The following is a 21,700-nucleotide window of genomic DNA, read 5'->3' as shown; positions in this document are numbered from 1 at the left end:
ACAAACATAAAGGAACTCGTTGATAACAATACTATAATAGTAAGGGATTTTAACACCCCAATTATATCAATGGACAGATCATCTAAGTAGAGAATCAACAAGGAAACAGTGGCTTTGAATGACAATTGGATCAGATGGAGTTAACAGATATACTCAGAACATTCTATCCAAAAGCAACAGGGTACACATTCTTTTCAAGTGCATGTGGGATATTCTCCAGAATAGATTGCATACCACATTACAAATTAGCCCTCAACAAGTACAAAAATATTGAGATCATACCATGCATATTTTCTGAACACAATGCTATGAAACTTGATGTCAAGCACAAGAAAAAATTGGAAAGACTACAAATGGAGATTAAACAATATGCTACTAAAGAATGAATGGGTCAACCAAAAAGTTAAAGGAGAAATTTTAAAAAATATACATGGAAACAAATGAAAAAGAAAATGAATGAAAATGAAAACGCAGTGGTCAAAAACATTTAGAATGAAGGAACTGTTGTCATAAAGGGAAGTATACAGCAATACACGTCTACCTTAAGTAGCAAATAAATAACCTACTCTTACATCTAATAAATAAATAACCTAATATTACACCTCAAGGAGCAAGACAAAAAACAATAAACAAAGGCTAAAGCCACCCAAAGAAGGGAAATAATAAAGATTAAGCAAAAATAAATGATATAGAATCTGAAAAACAGCAATGAAAAAGAACAGTTCAATGAAACTAGGATCTGGTTCTTTGAAAAAACGAATAGGGGAACCTGGGTGGCTTAATTGGTCAAGTGTCTGACCTCAGCTCAGGCCATGATCTCACAGTTCATGGGTTTGAGCCATGCATCAGACTCTGTGCTGATAGCTCAGAGCCTGGAGCCTGCTTTGGATTCTGTGTCTCCTATCTCTCTGTCCCTCCCCTACTCATGTTCTGTCTGTCTCTCTTTCTCAGAAATAAATATTAAAATATTTTTATTAATAAAAGAAAAATTAATAAAATTGACAAAACCCTGGCCAAATTTAACAAAAAGGAAAAAGACTAAGTAAATAAAATCACAAGTGAGAAAGGAAAAATAAAAACCAACATCACAAAAATGCAAAAAGTTGTAAGAGAATATTATGAATAAATATATGCCAGCAAGTCAGACAATCTTGATAAAAACCCTCAACAAAGTAGGGATAAGGGGAACATACCTCAACATAGTAAAAGCCATCTACAAAAATCACACCACTCAAATCATTGTCAATGAGGAAAAACTGAGAGCTTTTTCTCTATATCAGGAACAAGACAAGGGTATTCACTGTCAATACAGTTATTTAACATAGCTCTGGAAGTCCTAGCCTCAGCAATCAGAAAACCAAAAGATCTAAAACATTTCCAAATCAACAAGGAAGGTTTAAAATTTCATTATTTGAAGAAATCATACTCTATACAGAAAACTCACCAGTCAGAATGGTTAACATTAACAACTCAGGAAACAAAAGATATTGGAAAGGATGTGGAGAAAGGGGAATCCTCTTGCACTGTGGTGGGAGTGCAAACTGGTGCAGCCACTCTGGAAAGCAGTGTGGAGTTTCCTCAAAAAAATTAAAAATAGAATTACACTATGACTGAGCAATAGCACTACTAGGAATTTATCCAAAAGGATATAGGAGTGATGATTCATAGGGGCACGTGTACTTCAATGTTTATAGCAGCATTATCAACAATAGACAAATTATGGAAAGAGCCCAAATGTCCATCAACTGATGATTGGATAAAGAAGCTCTGGTACACACACACACACACACACACATACACACACACACACACACACACACACCAGAATACTACTCAGCGATGAAAAAGAATGAATCTTGCCATTTGTAACAGTATGGATAGAACTGGAGGCTATTATGCTAAGCAAAAAAAGTCAGTCAGAGAGAGATATCATATGATTTTGCTCATATGTGGAATTTTAGAAACTTAACTGAAAACCATGCAGGAATGGAAGGGAGAATAATAGTTACAAACAGAGAGAGAGGCAAACCATAACAGACTCTTAAACACAGAGAAAAAAACTGAGGATAAATGGCGGGGGGTAGAGGGGATAATGGGTGATGGGCATTGAAGAGTGCCCTAGTTGAGATGAGCACAGGGTATTATATGTAAGTGATGAATCATGAGAATCTAAGCCCTAGCCAGGAGCACAATGTATACACTGTATGTGAACTAATTTGACAATAAATCATATTTAAAAAAAGAAAAAAGAAAGAAAACCCAAAAGACTCCACCAAAAAAAAATATTAGAACCGCTACACAAATACAATAAAGTTCAGGGTACAAATCCATGTACAGAATTTGGTTGTATTTCTATACACCAATAATGAAGCAACTGAAAGAGAAATCAAGGAATCAGTCCCATTGACAATTGCACCAAACCCATAAGACATTCACAAGTAAACTTCAAAAAAGTGGTGAAAGGCTTGTATTCTGAAAACTATAAAACACTAATGGAAGAAATTAAAGATGACACAAAGAAATGGAAAGAGGTTCCATGCTCATGGATTAAAAGAACAAATATTGTTAAAATGTCTATACTACCCATATCAATCTACACATTTAATGTAATCTCTATCAAAATAACACCAGCGTTTTTCACAGAGGTAGAACAAACAATCCTAAAATTTGTATGAGACCATAAAAGACCCCAAATAGCCTAACCAATCTTGAAAAAGAAAAGCAAAGCTGGAGCAATCACAGTTCTGGACTTCAAGTTATATAAAAAGCGGTGATAATTTAAAAAGTCTGGTACTGACAGAAAACCAGACTAATAGATAAAATGGAACAGAATAGAAAACCTAGGAAAGAACCCACAACTATATGATAAACTAATCTTTGACAAAGTAGGAAAAAATATCCAATGGAAAATGTCTCATCAACAAATCCAGTTGGGAAAACTGGACTTCAAAATGCAGAAGAATGAAACTGAATCACTTCTTATACCACATACACACACACAGACACACAAAATTCAAAACGTATGAAAGACCTAAGTCTTTGAGACAGGAAACCCTCAAAACCCTACAGAAGAACAAAGGCAGTAATCTCTTTGACACAGGCTGCAGCAACTTCTTTTTTTAATTTTTTAATATTTATTTAGTTTTGGGGGGCAGGGGAGAGGGGCAGAGAGAGAGAGAGAGAGAGGAATCACAGAGCGTGAAACAGGCTCTACACTCTAAGCTGTCAGCACAGAGGCCCGCATGGGGCTCAAACTTAGGAATGGAGAGATCATGACCTAGACCAAAATCAGACACTTAACCAACTGAGCTACCCAGGCGCTCCAGCAACTTCTTATTAGATATGTCTCCTGAGGCAAAGGAAACAAAAAGAAAAATAAACTCTTGGAACTACATCAAAAAACATTTCTGCACAGAGAAGGAAATAATCAATTAAACTAGAAGGCAACCTACTAAATGGGAGAAGCTATTTGCAAATGACATATTCAATAAAGGTTTAATATCCAAAATATATAAAGAACCGACACAACTCAACACTGAAATAACAAATAATCCAATTAAAAAAGTATAATGGGCAGAAGACATGAATACACATTTCTCCAGAGAAGACATCCAGATGGCCAAGAGACACAAGGAAAGATACTTAATGTCAATCATCATCAGAGAAATACAAATCAAAACTATAATGAGATATCACCTCACAGGAGTCAGAATGGCTAAGACTAACAACACAGGAAACAATAGCTTTTGGTGAGAATGTGGAGAAAGGGGATCCCTTTTACATTGTTGATGGGAATGTAAACTGGTGTAGTCACTCTGGAAAACAGTATGGAGGCTCCTCAAAAAGTTAAAAATAGAACTACCCTAAGATCCAGCAATTGCACTACTGAGTGTGTACTCAAAGGAGACAAGAATCCCAAATACAAGAACCCCTGGTTTGAAGGGATACATGCACCCCAAATTTTATACTAGCATTATAAATAATAGCCATAATGTAAATAATCCAGGAACCATGGACTGATAAATGAATAAAGAAGAAGTGGTGGTGATGGCTGTGGTGTGTGTGTGTGTATAAATGCAATGGAATGTAATTCAGCCATAAAAAAAACAAAGAATGAAATCTTGCCATTTGCAACAACATGATTGGAGTTAGAGAGTATTATGCTAAATGAAATGTCAGAGAAAGAGAAATATCATATGATTTCACTTATATGTGTAATTTAAGAAATAAAATAGATGTACATAGGGGAAAATAGAGGTAAATGAAGAAACAGACTCTTCATAATGGAGAACAGTGTGAGGGTTACTGGAGGCCAGGTGAATGGGGGCATTATAAATATGTGATGTGTATTTGGAGGGCACTTGTGATGAGCTCTGGGTGTTGTATGCAAGTGATGAATCACTAAACTCTATACTTGAAACTAATATTACCCTGTGTGTTAACTAACTGCATTTAAATAAAAACTTTATTGAAGGCAAGGGAAGCAAAAGAAAAAATGAACTATTGGGACCGCCTCAAAATAAAAAGCTTTTGTACAGCGAAGTAAACAATCAGCAAAACTAAAAGGCAACTGACAGAATGGAAGAAGATATTTGCAAGCAACATATCAGATAAAGGGTTAGTACCTAAAATCTATAAAGGAGTTATCAAATTCAACACCCAAAAAGCAAATAATCTAGTGAAGAAAAGGACTAAAGACATGAAGAGACCCTTCTCCAAAGAAGACATCCAGAGGGCCAACAGTCACATGAAACAATGCTCAATGTCACACACCATCAGGGAAATAGAAATCAAAACCACAATGAGATACCTCCTCACACCCATCAGAATGGCTAACATTAACAACTCAGGCAACAACAGATATTGGTGAAGATGTGAAGAAAGAGGGTCTCTTTTGCGCTATGGGTGGGAATGCGAACTGCTGCAGCCACTCTGGAAAACAGTATGGAGTTTCCTAAAAAAAAACTAAAAATAGAACTACCCTACGACCCAGCAATTGCACTACTAGGTATTTATCCAAGGGATATAGGCATATTGTTTCAAAGGGGCACATACACCCCAATGTTTATAGCAGCACTATCAACAATAGCCAAAGTATAGAAAGAACCCAAATGTCCATCAATGGATGATTGGATGAAGAAGATGTAGTACATATACACAATGGAGTATTACTCAGCAATCAAATGGAAGGAAATCTTGCTATTTGCATCTATGTGTACGGAACTAGAGGGTATTATGCTACACAAAATTAGTCAGAGAAAGACAAATATCATATGACTTCACTCATATGAGGACCTTAAGATACAAGGCAGATGAACATAAGGGAAGGGAAGCAAAATTAATATAAAAACAGGGAGGGGGACAAAAACATAAGAGGCTCGTAAATATAGAGAACAAACAGAGGGTTACTAGAGGGAGTGGGGAAGGGGGGGATGGGCTAAAAGGATAAGGGACATTAAAGAATCTACTCCTAAAATCATTATTGCACTATATGCTAACTAACTTGGATGTAAATTAAAAAACTTTTTTAAATAAATAAATAAAAATTTAAAAAAAAGAAATATACAGTCAAAATCAGATTATCCTAATACTGCAAAAATGGTGTATAATTTAATTTTATGTCTAGTTTAAAAAGTTGAAAAACAATAATATTTAAAATAACTATACTTCAATAATTTTTAATAATACATAATATAAAAAGATATAGTATAATATCACTGGCATTAAATGTGGAAAAAGAAGAACTAAAAGTTTAAGCTTTTGTTTGTGATTGAAGATCAATTGTTATCAGCTTATAATAGACTGTCTTCTATACCCAATGCTTTATGTAAGCTTCATGGTAACAGCAAAAAAAAACACATAGTAGTTACATAAAATATAAATAGAAAGGAATCAAAGAATACCACTGGGGAAAAAACACAAACAGAGGAAGACAATAAGAGAGGAAGAAAAGAATTCAGGAACTTTTAAAGAGGACAACTAATGAAATTATAGTAGTATGTCTTAACTATCAATAAGGATTTTAAATCAAAATTAACTAAATTTTTCAATCAAAAAACATAAACTGGCTAAATGTGTAAAGCAAACAAACCAAGATCTAACAATATTGACTGCCTACAAGAGATTTACTTTCATGTTCAGGGCACATATAGGTAGAAAGTGAGGTGATACAAAAAGACTTTCCAGACAAATGGTAACCACAATGGAATAATGGTGGCTATACTTATCTCAGGTAAAGTAGACTTTCCATCAAGATCAGTTACAAAAGACAATGAAGGTCACTACAAAGTATTAAAGGAGTCAATTCAACAAGAGGATATGGGGCACCTGAGTGGCTCAGTCATGGCTCAGGTCATGATCTCATGGTTTGTGGGTTCGTGGGTTCAAGCCCCAAGTCAGGCTCTGTGCTGACAGTTAGCTCAGAGCCTGGAGACTGTTTTCAGATTGTGTGTCTCCCTCTCTCTCTTACCCTCCCCTGCTCATGCTGTCTCTCTCTCTCTCTCAGAAATAAATAAAAACATTAAAAAAATATTTAAAAAAAACAAGAGGGTATAGCAATAGTAAATGTACACATACCCAGCAATGAAGCCCCTAATATTAATGCAAATATTAACAGACCAGAAGGGAAAAATGAACAGCAATAGGTTAATAGTAGGATAATTCAATATGCCACTTTCAATACTGGATAAAAAATCGAGACAAAATTAATAAGAGAAGAGCAGTTATCCTAAAGCCATCTATAGATTCAATGTAATTCTTATCAAAATATCACTGGCATTTTTCACACAAATAGAAAAATAATTATAAAATTCATGTGGAAGCACAAAAGATCCCAAAGAGCCAAAACAATCTTGAGAAACAAACAAAAAAACAAGCAAAGCTAGAGGCATCACACTCCTGGTTTTAAACTATACTATAGAGCTACAATAATCAAAAGAGAGGTGCCTAGGTGGCTCAGTGCATTAAGCGACCAACTTGGCTCAGGTCATGATCTCATGGTTCATGAGTACAAGCCCCACATTGGCTCCTACTGACAGCTTAGAGCCTGGAGCCTGCTTCAGATTCTCTCTCTCTCTCTCTCTCTCTCTCTCTCTCTCTCCCCCCGCTCTCTCTCTCTCTCTCGCTGCTCCTCCCCCGCTCACATTGTGTCTCTCTCTCAAAAATAAAAATTAAACTTAAAAATTTTTCTAAAAAAAAAAAGAATACGCTACTGACGTAAAAATATCATCAACGAATAGAATAGAATAGAGAGCCCAGATATAAATCCATGTTTATGTAGTCAACCAAATTTTGACAAGGAAGCCAAGAATACTCAGTGGGGTAGCATCTAGATGGCTTAGTCAGTTAAGCATCTGACTTCTGCTCAGGTCATGATCTCATGGTTCATGGGTTTGAGCCCTGCATTGGGCTCTGTGCTGACAGCTTAGAGCCTGGAGCCTGCTTTGGATTCTGTGTCTCCCTCTCCCTCTGCCCCTCTCTGGCTCATGCTCTGTCTCTCTGAAAAGCAAACATAAAAAATTTAAAAAAATACTCAGTGGGGAAAAGATAGTTTTCCAGTTTGGAAAAAGTTGATATTCACATGCAAAACTATAGAATTTGACTCCTATCTTATATCACCCACCAAAATTAACTTGAAATGGATTAAAGGCTTACATATAAGACCTGAAACTGTAAAATTTTTAGAAGAAAACACAAGGGAGAAAAAGTCCTTGGCATTGGTCTTGGCAATGATTTTTTGGATATAACATCAAAAGTAAATGCTATAAAGCCAACAACTGGGACTACATCAAGCTTAAAGGTTTCTGCACAACAAAAGAAACAATCAACAGGATGAAGAGGTATCTACAGAATGGGAGAAAATATTTTCAAACCATATATCCCATTGGGTTTAATATCCAAAATATATAAATAATTCAAACACTTACTATAATAATAATAATTTTATTTTTAAAACAGGCAGAATATTTGAATAGACATTTTTTTCCAAAGAAGATGTACACATGACCAACAGGTAAATGAAGATATACTCAACACTATTAATCATAAGGGACATGCAAATAAAAATTACAATAACATATCACTTCACCAGTATCATAAAATGTAATACTCTTCTTAAAAATTTTTCCAACATTTAACTTTTAAAGATATTCTGATACGTGTAGCTCCTCTTTATCTAACTACTATGTAATTTTACATTTTATAAGCAAATCACAAACTTATTTATTTATATCTCTATTGAAGGACAATCTCCCTCCAACACACACTTTTTAAATATTTTAACCATCACCATTATGAACATACTTCCTGTTTACTTATGTTCAACTTTTTCTGCAAATTAAATTATAGCAACATTTATGCTTGGTGTTAAAAGACCATTTTAATTAATCTTATGGCACTTTAATTTTTATTTCTCTGAAACTAGTGAGATCTAGTATTTATTTATTATTTATTTATTCATTCATTCATTCATTCATTTAATTTCCCACTCAAAGTTATTCTTCCATGAATTTATATTGCTTATCCTATTTTTTCTTTTTATTATTGATTATAAGTATTTTTGTATATTTATGATACTAATTCTATGTCATTTATTTCACTGCAAGCATCTGCTACTATCTGTTGTTTCTTTATTCTGCAGGATGATCATGATTACTCTGTGTTTGAGAAAGAAAAGTCTGCCACTTCATGGGTAATAATAATTGGGAAGCAAAAGTGGAGTTGTTTGGCTGAGTCTGCCCTGCAGATGAGTCATATAAATACAGATCTTTGTTGGTAGAATGACCATGGTTTGACTGGTTAGAAAGCATTCAAGTTAGCAAGTTCTCAAATCAAACTCAAATGCATCATCTTTTCCAATTTAACAATTTGGTTACCCAAATCTGAGGCAGAGTTAAATCAACCATATTTCATAATTCTTAGCAAAGCACTTGCTACCTTTTTATTTTTTTTTTAGTTGCAGCAGATGAAATGATTATTTATCTCATTCAAATAAATGCATTATGCCTATTTTCAGTGAGGTTTCCAGTAGCCGTTAAGGAAGGATATTATCTTTGATTGATACTCCTATGGGTATTCTCACATACATCTTCTCCCTAGAAGACCCAGACATGAATTTGCCCCTATCCAGTAGATTAATATGCAACTACTTTGTCAAATAGCTTTACAAATATGGCTATTCTCAGGTGCTAATACTATTTTTTCTATTGATCTACAAGTAATCACATTAAAACAGATATTGAAAATTTTGCTTATTTTGTTGCCTTCAATGTTTAGTGACTGTATCATCTAATTTATACATGTCACTTAACTTTTCTAAATGGTTTCTCTCACCTCAAAAAGCCTTTGAAATACTTCTAAAACCAAGCCTACTTAATGCCCGTGCCTTCAAATTGGATCCACAAACCAGGCTTTTAAAAGAAAAGCAGCTTTAAAAAATTATTTGGCTTTATATACTGAAGAAAATCCTCAAAAGGAGCTGTTATGATCCAAGCAATAGTATTTAGTCCCCAAGAACACATGTACACTATTTGATGATGTGCTATTTTGCAAAGAAATAGAACACTTTAGTTGTCTGGAAAAAAATAACTTTGTGTGTTATTTGAAGTGATGGAAGTCATCTGAATGAGAACTTACATTTAAAGGAAAAATTTGCTAAATCGTGCAGCTGAAGAGGAGAATAATTTGGAATGAAACAGAAAACTATTAGGGGAGGCACAGGAATTTAAGGGCTAGTTATTGCTAGAAAGAATGGTAATAGAGTTACTAGCACAAGAAAGAGGGGGGTTGAAATATTATGGCCTAGAAAACATGAACCTCCCATGTAAAACAAAATAAAACAAACAAAAAAAATGTTTGAGATTATGCCAATTGTGGCGCTAATCTGTGAGAAAGTGGATGATACATACATGACAAAGTCATTTCCCAAGTTTCCCTAATATATACCCAACTACCCATTTATTTTGTGAATATTGCAATCTTCCTCAAGGAAGTTGATAGCCTTGTTGAGAACATATACTGGAACTCCACGAAGCTGCTGGAGGACCCTTTAGAAGACCATACAAAGAGTGTGAATCAAAATTTTACAAACTCTGCATGGGGGGGGGGGTATAACAAAGAAATGATCAGAGTGCTTCCTTGAATAAAAGCTTCATAAGAGGCAAAATGAGTCAACAGAGGTGCTCAGATATTGGCGATCAAATACTGGGGGCTAATAAAATGAGACTGTTAGAAATGTCTATTTTCCAAAGTATTTCTTTCCGGGAAAATATTTCCACTGGAGTTAAAATTTGTGGACTGTGCTAGCGGGAGGATTCTTAAGCATTGGCAGTCAAGTGAACAGACGGGACACAACTTTAATCAGGTTATGTAGAAGAAATGTTTTAAAGATGCAGCGAAGCACAAATTCAAATGACACAGCACAACTGTGTGCTATAGGGCAGCAACAGCTGCAGCCAGACCTCCTGGCAGTTACTTATGGTTCCTGTCAAGCAGTTGCTATCAGACAAATTTGATTTGTTGCAGTTAAATGATGGTGTCAAAAAGAAAGCAAAGGTGGCTGGGGAGCTAACAAGGCTAAAGGCAAAGTTCATTCAGAAGCAAAGCTGTTTTTTTTTTTCCCTTTACATACGCATACCCTTTATATAAACTTCCTTAAATTTTTGACTTGTGTTACACCTACATCTTTTCTCTACTGAGATTTCTTTCGTGAAGTAAAATGACTTAATTTATTATTAATGAGAAGAACTAATTATTGCTGCCTCACTTTTTCAACTGATCTACCTTGAACATTGTTTTTGAAATGGCTCATCTACTGTTTCAATTCTCCTGTGCTCTCATTAGTCCACCACATTTTTGGAGGTAAGAATTGAAGTGTCCTCTCTCATAGTGAAATCAAATATTCCCTTTTATACTTTAAGAAATCTATAATAGCCACTGATATTTTTTCTAAATAAACATTTGGAAATACATTATCTTAAGGATTCCGCAAGCAACATGTTAAAATATAAAGAAATGTAATACCTACACATTTATATTGCATAATTTACACAAATCATATTTATTCCAGTGAAAGAGATGCATTTGTGGGTGACGTCTTAACAGTTCACATTCTTACATAAGCCAAGGATTTATTTCTGATAGTCTAAGCCAGTGTTTGACCATTAAAAACTCTCAAGATGTTGCTATGTTTGATTTATGGTTGCTCTGTCTCTAAAAAGGTCTTAATAAATTCTAGACAAAGCACTCAGAGTGATCATTTCAATACTTAAGTCAAAAGATTCTATTCCTCTACTCAGAATCTCAGAACCAATGGCTTCCATCTCATTCCATTATGAGGCTCATCCAATCTTGTCTCCAGTTAATTCCCTAAGTCCAACTCTTGCCATTCTTTCCTTCCATTGTAGCTATACTGGCTTTCTCAGTGTTATGGCAGTGTACTACATATATCCCTGCCATGGGACATTTGAGTTCTTCTCCCCTCCACTAGCATACTTCATTACAGACATTTTGCATGTCTTGCTTGCTTCCTTTAACTTCAAGTTTGTCCTCAAATGGCACCTTCACAGTTCAGCCTTCTCTAACTACACTGTTTAAAATTACAGCCTTCACCCCCACCCCACACTTCTTCATTCTATCTTCATATTATTTTCCCCCATTAATTTTAACAACTTCTGGTATATGATAATTCATAGTTAATGCTCTTCATGTATATTGGCTATCAATATTGGATAGGTATGGCTACAGGAATGTCTATAGAGATTTTGTTGGCATTTTTAGCCACAGGCTAGATAATTACATGATCAGAGAGATTTATGTTGCTAAATTCTAAAATCTTTCAAAAGAAAGAAACCTGGTAAAGTATCCAATTTAATCCCTTTATTTGACATCTAAACCTAAACCGAATAGGTGAAATGACTAGCCAAGGTAGCTATAGATGGATCTATTAGAAATAGCACCAAAAGTTGAGAGAGTTTTGGTTATAATATTGCTGATAAAGAAATTCTAACCAGTATAATTATGTCATAATGTTATTTCCTCTGAGGATATGCAGTCACAAGAATAAAACTCAGTATTAAAGCAAGGATAACTCTTTATATAAGTTTTGTCTAAAAGACCAATAATACTGCAGACATATGTTTTATCATCTCTACAAATAAAAAAAAAGTAAAGCTTGCAACAACATAATTTTATTCCAAGGACAATGAGACATGCAATTTCTTCTCAGATTATATAGCTAAATGTGAATGATTGGAAACATAATTTTTATTATTAGACAGTATTTTAAAAGTTTTAAGAATTTGGAGAGATTGTTATTTATTCACCTTTTAATATAACAAACATGTCAGATAAATATGAGACTTGCAGATTAAGTTTCCAAAATTAACTGATACCAGGGGAAGTTAATGAGTATTTTACAAGTCATGTTCACTGTACTACTTGGCTGATAAAGGATGTTCCTTAGAAGCCAAACTAGAATCTGAGAGATTGGCTATTTTATGACTTATACATCTAACTATAGATTTTCAGCTCAGTGCTTCAGTGCCCTTGATGGAGGGGCAAAATACTACCACATGTACAGTTCTATTTAAATGGACCTTGAAAGGTAACCCCCACTGACATTAGCTCTTTTAATCTTCTTTGACCTAGGCAAATGTTGCACAAGGCAGCAATTCTATAAACAGGGATTCCCATCATGATTCCAGTGAATACCACTTTGATCAGAACATGTGGCTTAAGAGATATATGCCCTCAAGTCAGAATTCATACTGTCAGCAAGAAACACACCACATGGGGTTTCAATTACTCTAACTATTACCTTATTGAGCTCAACTAGTTGTTGTTGAATATAACATGGAAATGTCTTGAATCAACTATGGGTAAAATTCTGGAAGAAAATCTTAAGTTTAAAGACCTAGAAATATTCTAAAGATTTTCTATTAGAGTCAGCTGAAGTGCAACTGATATACTTTCTGTTACACACAGTATTTCAGATAACAGACATTCCAGCTCTTTCAGCAACTATAAAAGATCCAGTGACACATAAAATCCTAGATTGCAATGCCACTGATTCCTACTATTTACAAAGTGCAGCTTAGATGTTGAGAATCAACAAGAATGATGTGTCTCATCTCTAGGACACACAGATTTACTGTATTTTATATTCCATAGTAGGAAGCACATATTCTTAAGCTACAACATATATTTGACTTTTATGTACATATATTTAATATATAATACAGGAGACCATTTGTAATCCCATGTTTCAATGTCAAATAGTTTGCTTTTTATATTGCTTCTAGTTTCTTTTATATTTTGATCTCTGTTAAAAATATTAAAGTAAACTTATTTATGAGGGCACATTGAAATGATAGGGCTCTAAAGATGGTATGAAGTAGACACATAAATCGTTCAGTCCCTATAAAATACCTACTTTGCTCTGTAAAGTATAGCTATAAGAGGAAATGTGGTAAAAAAAAAAAAAAAGAATGTGGTGGACATTGAATCAGACAAGTATGGGATCATAATCTCCATTTGGATCTTTGTGACCTTAGGTGAGTTCCTTAACTTGTCCATATGTGTCATCAATCAGTCATTGTTTGTGGGTTCCAAAGCGGGTATACTTTCAGATGAGGCAGCTCCCTTCAGATATGGGCAATTTCTGAGGAAGGAGGTGACACAAGTCTGTAGCAGGCAGCACTCACTGTGGACAGTAGAGTGAGTACCTATATTCTGAAACAAGATCTAAGCAAAGCACCACAGCATCAGGATTGTCAATGAATTCTCTCTTTCAAATATTTTAGCTTAATTCAAATATTTTTGCCCAAAATTATCAGCTTTCCTCTCTAAATCTTACAGATCACATCTGCACAAAAATTGTCCTCCTTTATTGTGATTATTTTACACTGCTTTCTAATCATTGTCTTCTTGCAGAGGACAATATAGTAAAATAGAAAAACAATGGCTGAGCAGTTAAGAGTGTTGGATTTGGGTCTAAACCGTCTGGATTCATGCCTTAGTTCCCCCAATTACCAGCCATAAGAAATTAGTGACAGTGTATCCCTCTGGCCTTGGTTTCCTAATCCACAAAGTGGTGATAATACTAGCACTTCATAGGTGGTGAGGTTCAGATGAGTTGAATAACATGTGGAAAGCTCTTACCAGCTCTTGGCATAAAATAACCATTATGTGTAAGCTTTTATTACTATTTTATTTATTTATATGTCTCAGTATTTATCACCAAAGTTTGCATGTTTTATTGTAATAGAAGAAAATGAATTCAAACTCCACTATTGTCACTGAGTTTTATAACTTTCTTTCTTTCTTTTTTTAATTCCTTTTTTTTAATGTTTTTATTTATTTCTGAGAGAGAGAGGCAGCGTGAGTAGGGGAGGGTCAGAGAGAGAGGGAGACAGAATCTGAAGCGGGCTCCAGGCTCTAAGTGGTCAGCACAGAGCCCGACGTGGGGCTCAAACCCATGAACCATGAGATCATGAACTGAGCCGAAGTCAGATGCTTAACCGACTTAGCCACCCAGGCACCCCTATAACTTTCAAATCCCTCCCGGAGTTATTTTATTACATGAAAAATGTGGGAAGTGGAGAACACCTGTGAGACCTAAATCTAACTGACTCCATTTTAGGAAAAGCCTCCATCTTGAGGGTGAACTAGGCTCGAACCCAGTCCCAGTAAAAACAGCAGGAAGTACTTAGGTAGCCTGCCCTTAGTTACTTCCCTAGCAACAGCAACAGCCAATCAGTTTAAAAGAGGCACCTATGTCCCAAGATGTTCCTGTTGGCAGTTTGCGGTTAGGCCAGATGGGACGAGCCAATCGGGTACTGACAAGACAGCCTGTACTAAAAATCAGCCTATCCGGGACTGCCACGCTGGAAAGCCCCCGAATCCCACTGTAACCGCAGTAAGAAGCCCTGCGACCCTGAGTTCAGGGCTCCATCGCTGGGGTGCGTTAGAGTGCCTGCTGGAGCTTGAAAAAAGACCCTCCTGTGTTTGCATCGGAATTGGTTCCTTGGTGTTCTTTGGGGTCTCGCGACCCGGGCATAACACACCCTTTCTGCCTGGTGAGTTTATTTTGAAAAACACATACGATGATATATGTGAAAACATCCCAACCTGCAGCCAAGAAATTTAAATGTTCCTAATATGCCCTGCTTTCTCATGTCACAGATCTTTGGCATGAAAGCCAGTCTGCCTAGAGTTTTACCTTGTCTCTCTCTTTGACATGTACTTGCTCATCAGGTTTCTGGTTCCTCCTTCCCTATCAAAGTTTTTTATGGCTCCTGATAAACACCCACCCACCCCCGCGTTCCCCTGACACAGGTAGCTAACAACAACGTCGCTTTCATCCCACTTTTTTTTGTAATGTTCTGCTTTGTTAGGAGCTTTTATTGTTTTTTAGCTGCCTTGGCAAGATCGTTCTTCTAAATGAAGATTTTATTCATTGTTCTGGTATTTCCAAGCATAGCCCAGCATTTGGATCACTTATTAATGAGTAGAGCAGGACAGGGTGGGACAGAATGGAATGGGAGGGGTTTATGGACTGAACTGAATCTTCCACAAACAGTTGGATCTCAGGAAAAGATTTTAGGTAACTAGCAAAATATTCATTTCAACTTTACAAGTAGAAATTGATCTCACTTTTCCGCCAAAATTACCACAACTAATTTTTCCTAGATTGAATTTGTCAACCCTACTTCAAAATTATTTCTATTGTTTGGCTTTGTAGCTCAACACAGATTGAGGCAAATTCCCCTTTGTATCTCTAACGATCTTCTTTCAAAATATCTTCACGGTGCAGGTGATTTTTTGAATGTTTCTTATTAAACATGACAAGAAAATACTTAAAGGTAAGAAGAAGACCACCTGAAGTGACTTAGTGTTTTCTATAAATTACGTCTTCTTAGCTGGAAATGCACACAGACATATCTCACAGGTGATAATATCAATGGTGATTAAAGTTCTTATTTTTATGTGTTGTGAGAGTGACTGAAAAATTCTGGCAGATCTGTTCTTTCTTACATTGTATTCATGTTTATAGATGAAACTGTGGAATTTGGTTCACCTCATTTCCTGAGGACGGCACCAGAGTGAAAATCGGAGAGTAGGACACAAAAGCATTATAGATGATAGATGTCTCAGCATTAAGGAACCAGAGTCATACTTAGAAATAACTATATTAGTCAATCAGTATTTGTTTGCAGTGGGGGGAAAAAAAGACTGTTTTGGAAGTAGGCTCTGCTTGTATTATAATAGCTATGTCTCGTCCTTTCAGGGTTTCCCTCCTAACTTTATGGTGATCATTTTTGGGTTATATGGCTACTACAGTAATTTTTAATTAATAATGCCTTTGACGTTACATCTATTGTAAAAAAGATTGAAATATGATAATATGAAGTGCAAGAAAAAATAAAACCCACTAATGGACCAATTAATGGATAGTAATGCATTCTTTCCCTTCCTTTTACCTTTTGTTGACTTTGCAGAATGTAGAACAGTGCTTCTGGGTCAAGTAAAGTTTCACATGCAAGGTTGGGCAAGTTTCATTCCCATTTAAACCTTCATTAAACCCCCAAAGTTAGCTATGCTCTTCTAGATTCCAGTGGTCTATGCTTTAATAAGTAAGGGTAGCAATACTGCTTAGTGACCCACACATGTTTTCACAGAAATATAGGGATAATGATGTTGCCCCTTACTTTCAGTGATACGGAGTTCACTGTCAATTATCTAGGACTGATTGTCCATTTTGCTCATTATTTCTAACCTTTACTTCTTCTTTTTCCCCTGTCCTAATATTTTTGGACTTTGCATTGTGCCAGCAGAAAATGAAGAGAAAAAAGGATGAAATCCAGAATACAAATGAATATTGTGTTGTCATTAAAAAAAAAAAAGTAATTACATCAATTTTTGATCACTTGGCTTGCTTTTGTGGACTTTTCCTTGCATTGTCACCAAAAGAAATATCTGAGTAAATTAACAGGAAGAAGATTCCAAAGGAAACAATTAAACATACCTAGTAGGAGAAACATAATAATTTTAGCACATCAATTATTTATATTATTTATATGAAACAATAGATTTCTAATAATTACAAATTAGATATGTATCAATTAAATCATTCCCTACAGAGTGTCTTTGTGAAATCATTTATTAGACAAATTTAAGTTACTACATAAAGCTAGAATCAATTAAATTTATGTAATTTACAATTATGAAATTTCCTATTTTATATTTGAATTCCTCTCCAATTATTTTGAATTTATGATTTTTTCCAATGCAGTTTAAGCATATTAACCATTCAGTTACTATCCTTTATCCATATGCAGCATAATGACAATTTCTTTGTCCCTCCTACACCAAAATAAATTGCATACTGATGCAAAGCCAAATTCCCTCAAGTGTTCTTTCAAAGAAAAGTCATACGTAGTCACTATGTTTTATGCCTGAAACTAATTTAACATTGTGCATCCATTTTACTCAAAAAATAATGGAAAAAATGTCATATGCATTTCAATCTCAGATCAGTAGAATGTGGTCCTGACATCTCTGTCAAACCATGCTTCCCACTCTTGTCTGATCTCTATATCCTGTACTTTTTTAAAAAAATAATGTTTGTTTATTTTTGAGAAACAGATCACAGGCAGGGGAGGAATAGAGAGACACAGAATCTGACATAGGCCCCAACCTCTAAGCTGTCAGCACAGAGCCTGACATGGGGTTTGAACTCACAAACCATGAGATCATGACCTGAGCTGAAGACACTTAACCAACTGAGCCACTCAGGTACCCTTATATTCTGTACTATTTAGACCACTTTCCTCACTTTCTTACAAATATACCATGAAGTTTTAAAATCCATATTCTGACATAGTTTTCATCATCAGTAATAGACTTGCTTCAGTTCTGTGTCTTTCTTCCGAAAGTACATAATTATGAAGCCAGATAGACATGGTTGCCTATAATAAAAAGTCATTGTGATAAAAAACTATGATATCAATAGAAAGTAAACACATATAGTAATTACAGCAAATAGTGTTTTTTGTACATTGTCTCATTTAGCTCCTCACCACAACCCTATTGTGAAGTACATATTACTATTATTATATAGATTTAATTCCCAGGATGTTAATTAAGGTCTAGTGGTTGACAGCCTTGCCCAAGGTCACAAATCTAGTAGCTGAAGGATGTTGGAATCTTTTTTTAATTTTTTGTAATGTTTATTTATTTTTGAGAGAGAGGAGAGAAAGAGCATCATTGTTGGAGGGGCAGAGAGAAAGGGAGACACAGAATCCAAAACATTTCCAGGGTCTAGCTACTAGCACAGAGCCGGACACAGGGCTTGAACTACAGACTGCAAGATTATGACCTGAATTGAAGTTGGACACTTAACTGACTGACCCATCCAGGTGCCCCAAGATATTGGGATCTTAACCCAAACAGCCTGATGTAATGTTTCTCTTTGAACCAGAAATCTGTGCTCTTGACACTTATTTGCTTGTGACTTTGTGTAAGTAATAAAACCTCTCTGATCCTTTATTTCTTCCTTTTAAAAAGGAATCTGTATTTGTGTGCATATTTTATATCAATCATTCTCCAAGGAACACTAGAAAACGGTATATTAGAAAACAAGATTTGTGGGCTAGGTAGGTTCAATGTATCAGTATTTCTTAACTTCCAAGTGCTCTAGGCAGATAGAGCTAGAAAACGTACACACAAACATCTAATCTGCTTCTATATCTATATCTAGCAATTCTATTACAGCCTACAAGTTTGTGCAGATCCCTTCAATGTGTATCACACACTGGACTATATTCTAGTCCTCTCCCTTTCCATATTTGTAACTACTTTCTCCAATGTTTGTGAATTCCAATTTAAGTGTATGTCAGCCTATTATTAGTTGTGAAGACTGATATATAATTAACTTCTATTCAAGTAGCAATGAGATTACTATCTGTTTTAACCTGGTATGATTAACGTCACATTTTGGGAAAGGTATTTTGAATATTTTGAATATTCAATATTTTTAACTTTTTCAAATATATTCAGCTTTTGAATATTTACTGTTGAATTTTAGATTTGTGCTTGCTTTTGGTCAACATGACCACATGAGAATTTCATTATTATTAGATTTAAATTAAAGTTGAGAATGCAAGAATAATCTACACAAAGCAACAAGTTGAGTGCATGTTAAATATTTGAGCTTAATTCTGGAATTTTACTTGGGTAGTGGAAGAAGAGATTCAGCATTTTAGACAAATGTATTTTCCCTCTTATTTTAAAATTTAAATTCCAGTTAGTTAACAAACAGTGTAATATTACTTTCAGATATAACATTTAGGGATTCAAATGTTTTTTTTTCCATTATGTGTTTAAAAACATTATTCCTAATCCTAAGACTTACTTAGGATCATATAAATATCTGGTAGGTTTATCAGATCTAGGGCCTACATATTGCATTTTAGAGTCACCATAGAGCACACATTTGTGATCCATGTTTAAGAAATGAGAAAATACCAATTAGGCCCATCAAATAGACAAGCACTATTCCCATGTCTATGTACCTTTGTTAACAGTGTGACCCAAGGTTTTTCAAATTCAGTCTAGTTCTCAAAGGTCCTAAATGCAGAGGTTATTAAATTTACACAACCTCAGATACAGCCCAACCTTAACTAATGGGATTTAACAAATATTTTCAGGGCTGGGGACACAAGAAGAGCAGATTTATAGCTGGAATGGTAAAGGTCTATCTTTATATCTAGAGATGCCTAACTTTTTGACCCTTGTCTCAGATAAAGGGAATAGGTTTTATGATGTGCTGTATAAAGCCCAAAATTGTCCTAGTGATCTTGTCCTATACATGATTAGCTTCTTTACAGAGCGCTCAACTGGTTCAAACAGTTTGAGGAGGCTGGCTCCACCATGTGAGGAACTACCTAAAGTTGTTTTTTTTTTTTTTTTTTTTTTCCTAGGCTGCTCCTTTGAAGCTAAGATGCCTCATACAAACTTGGCGGTGTAGCCAGAGACTGAATCTCAAGTGCACAAAGACTGTCTCTCAGACCTCTGATGGTTGCCTGAATTCTACTTCTATTGATGTTCCGTATGTTTTACATTTAAATGAAATCTATGCATGAATATACTCTAGAGGGTCTGTTAGGACTATTAAATATCCAAAGGGGGTAATACAACACAGCACCACACTTCTCCAAATAATATTGGAATATTATTTCAGGCAATCCTAATATGGATTGAAGCTGTGAAAAAGTTGGTAAGCAGCTCCAACCTGGTTGAATGAAACTCCAAAAAGTAAGATCCAACATTGGATAAGTAACTCAGAACAAACCAAACACATGGCTCTTTTCCTCCCTGAAGGTAAAAGTCTTTGCAAGATTCAGAGAGCTATTCTGATTCAGCTGAAGGAAAACCTGGTGTGATCCTCATTCTCTTTTAGTTGGGAAAAGTTATATGGTCCCCATGATGCCTGATTCTGCTGCTTTTCCTGAAGGAAAGTTGATCCCTGTAGGGAATATTTGTTTCAATACTGATTCTGGTAACTGGAATAATAATGTTATCTCTGTATTTTCACTTACTTGTTGCTTCTCACCAATGTGCTAATTGTAGTAGGTCCAGGAACATTTGTAGAGAGGGGATGATTCAGAGCTCAACTTCCATCTCTAACAGTAGCTAAATGATCTTTTGTTATATTATAGTCCTTACCTATAAAATGTAAGGCATTAATACAGTGCTGGCTTATAGTACTGGCTTACAGTGCTGGTGTTAATAATTGTAAGCTTATTCAATATATCTAGTCACACACCTCGACAATCTAAATCTTCCCCACAAAGTTTGGCTAAACAGACAAAATTTAGCACTAAGTTAATGTTAAGAATACCTAGTCCATGTGCTCAGACTATCTAGTCCATAAGTCATAGTTAATGAACTAAATTTAACATATGTAGTACCATCAAATTCCAGGTAGGTCTAAAACGAATGATGCTTGCATTAAACATCAGTAGGACCCAGGCCAACTGTGTACCTGGTGTCAGAAAATGTCTTTATGACCATCCAGCTTCCTTTTTTTTTTTTTTTTAAGAAGGAATTCTCCAGCAAAATGGTATTCCCAGTCCCATTCAGACATTACTGGCTGCTCTTTCTGAACTGTAGAATGTAGTGTTTGTGTATGTACTCTTTGCAATATTTGAGCTAAAATTATTGTAATTCAAATTTTAAAGGGATTCTTTTCTCCTAAGGTGAACACTTGAATAATGCTTTGCATTTTATATGTTGTCACTCCCATACCTCTTGAAAATTTCTGGGGAAAGGAAATAAAAATAAAACTACTTATAGAATTAATAACAAATATAGAGGTTCTAATCTGAAATGTTCACTAAGTTTCCATTTGACTTTGAAATCAGACATCAGAACACTACAAATACTCAGTTGCTATAACAAAATAAATAAAATGGCTACATTTGCTTTAGAGTTAGAAAACATAACTGTACAGCAAAAGATTTAAGTATGCCTGACCTGTGTTGTTCATTTTAAAATACTTCTTTGTGTTAAAAAAGGAGGGCATTCCACATGATTATTAGCTTCAGAGCCATTTAAAGTACTTGAAAAGAATTGCATTATTTGAGAATAGGACATAAAAAAAGACTGTCAGGATGGTGAAATTTTATTAATGACTCAGGTG

The 21,700-nt window shown here is 35.1% G+C and overlaps 1 long non-coding RNA gene across 2 annotated transcripts in view; it reads left to right on the top strand.

Annotated features, from left to right (window-relative positions):
- Positions 1-14,895: 14,895 nt before the first annotated feature.
- The window catches only part of LOC144228855 (uncharacterized), a 53,260-nt gene continuing 46,455 nt past the window's right edge, over positions 14,896-21,700 (top strand). For both annotated transcript variants that reach the window (XR_013334289.1, XR_013334288.1), the window contains exons 1-2: positions 14,896-15,074; positions 19,980-20,107. This is a non-coding gene — a long non-coding RNA (uncharacterized LOC144228855). The remainder of the gene's footprint in view (positions 15,075-19,979; positions 20,108-21,700) is intronic.

Source organism: Crocuta crocuta, unplaced genomic scaffold, assembly GCF_008692635.1.
Source record: "Crocuta crocuta isolate KB4526 unplaced genomic scaffold, BGI_CrCroc_1.0 scaffold602, whole genome shotgun sequence".
NCBI classification, from domain to species: Eukaryota; Metazoa; Chordata; class Mammalia; order Carnivora; family Hyaenidae; genus Crocuta; species Crocuta crocuta.
This window is presented reverse-complemented; position numbering and strand designations above follow the sequence as displayed.